This window comes from Gossypium hirsutum, chromosome A07 (assembly GCF_007990345.1).
Source record: "Gossypium hirsutum isolate 1008001.06 chromosome A07, Gossypium_hirsutum_v2.1, whole genome shotgun sequence".
In the NCBI taxonomy this organism is placed as follows: domain Eukaryota; kingdom Viridiplantae; phylum Streptophyta; class Magnoliopsida; order Malvales; family Malvaceae; genus Gossypium; species Gossypium hirsutum.
The window spans coordinates 28,934,107-28,936,332 of record NC_053430.1 but is presented as its reverse complement, the minus strand read 5'-3'; the positions used below and the strand labels follow the sequence as shown (position 1 = coordinate 28,936,332).

The window sequence follows — 2,226 nt, the reverse complement described above, 5'->3', positions numbered from 1 at the left end:
ACTTCCTCCACTTGAGTCACACCTCATTACTGGATGTACCTGCGTAGTAACTGAGTCGACGTTATTGAGAAGCTCTACTTGATTTGATAGCATAGTAACCGAGTCGATGTTATAAACGCCGACTATTTTTTTTGGCTTAGTCCTCATGACTTGCCACTGATAATTATTCAGTGACATCTCTTCTATAAACTCATAGGTATCTTCAGGTGTTTTATTATTGATGGTTCCGCCAGCAGCTGCATCAACCATTTGTCGAGTCGAAGGATTCAGACCATTGTAGAATGTTTGAACTCGAAGCCAAAGTGGTAACCCATGGTGAGGGCACCGTCTCAGTAAGTCCTTGTATCTCTCCCATGCACCGTAGAGCGTTTCTAAGTCCACCTACACAAAAGAAGAAATATCATTATGTAACTCAGCCGTTTTAGCCGGCGGACAATATTTTAGTAGAAATTTTTCGGTCATTTGTTCCCAAGTAGTGATAGACCCTCGTGGTAACAAGTTCAACCACTGTTTAGGTTTGTTTCTCAGTGAGAAAGGGAACAACCGAAGGCGAATGACATCATCAGAAATGCCATTAATTTTGAAAGTGTTGCAAAACTCCAAAAAAATCGCCAAGTGAATGTTGGGATCCTCATCCTGCAAACCATCAAACTGAACAAACTATTGTATCATCTGAATTATGTTAGATTTTAGTTTGAAATTATTTGTAGTAATAGCAGGTCTAACTATACTAGATTCAGTTCCTGTTAAAGAAGGTTTAGCATAGTCATACATAGTACGTGGAGCAGGATTTTGATTAACCGCAATTGCAGGAGGTAGCTGATTGCCTTAGTTTTCAACCATCTCTTCAGTTGGGGGTTGAGTATCATCTTCTTGCTCGTTCTCCATGTATCTTAAGCTTCGCCTTATTTCACTTTGGTTTCTACGAACTGTGCGATCGATTTCTTCGTCAAAAAGTAATGGTCCCGACGAGTTTCTTCTAATCATAAACTAGGAAAACCTGCCAAGAGAAAGAAAAAGTAAATTAATTAGTAATAATAAAATTAAATTAAATTGCAAGAAAAATAAATGGCTAAAGTAATAAAAATTGAGTGTTCCTAAAATTTCAGTTCCCCGGCAACGACGCTAAAAACTTGATCGCGTGATTCGTAACAAGTAATAAATATTTATAATGAAGACCAAACCTAAACTACCTATTATCACAACGTAAAGGTAAGCGCACCTATCGAACAATAGTATAGTAATGGCAAGACCGGGATATTGTACCCAAGGGAACGAAAAGTACTAGTAATAACTATCTTTTTATTATTTAACCTAGAAATAAAGAGGGGTTGTTTATTAAACTAATTAAGTAAACTAATTAACTAATTAAACTAAAGCAAAGAGTAAATTTGGAAAAAGACTTGAAGAAAAGTAATTCATAAAGACGACACCCAAGGAGGAATCCACCTAGATTTCACTTGTTATCTGACTTTGAACCAAACAATTTATTCACTTGACTTGATCCGTGAGACTCCCTAACCTATATTATTATCTCTTTCGAGACTAATAACGTCTAACCCTCAGTTGAATTAATTGAAATCTCTTTCTTAATTAAAACCCCTAGGAAAGTAGTAAATCGATCTATGGACTTCCATATTAGGTTTCACCCTAATCTGACAAAATCTCGTAACCCTATTTCTAGGCGTTCGATCAACTTCGCTTAATTATGCCAAATCTAGTTTTAGACAGGGACTTTTACTCTTCTGCATAAGCACATCAAATCACGAATCAATACCCGAAATATTAACACAAGCATTAAGAACACATAATTAAGAACAAATCAAGTATTTATCATACAGTTCAGATAATAATAACAAGATCCATCATAGGTTTCAACCCCCTTAGGTATCTAAGGGGTTTAGTTCATAATAAAATAAGAGTACATCTCAAAAGTATGAAAATAAAAAAACATAAAGAAAACTCTAAAACCCCTGAAGGAATTCTAAGAGAGATATTTAGTCTTGGATTAGCTCCGGCTTTTGGGATGGATCTTCTGGCTTCCTTCAAGTAATTCCCAGCATGTGGTTTTGTACTCCAAAAAAGTTCTAGAGGGGCCCCCATTTCTAAGTCATACTTAGGGTGTTTATATAGGCTTTGGATTGGCTTTCTTCCTCCCTAAGTATCCTTTTCCGTGTAAAATACAACTTCTTGAAAAAGGGACACACCTGTGTGCCACGGCCGTGT

At 36.5% G+C, this 2,226-nt stretch overlaps 1 non-coding gene across 1 annotated transcript; it reads left to right on the top strand.

Annotated features, from left to right (window-relative positions):
* Window positions 1–307: 307 nt before the first annotated feature.
* LOC121204393 (small nucleolar RNA R71) lies at window positions 308–413 on the top strand. The gene has a single exon (XR_005899318.1). It is a non-coding gene; the product is annotated as a small nucleolar RNA R71 (small nucleolar RNA).
* Window positions 414–2,226: the final 1,813 nt, after the last annotated feature.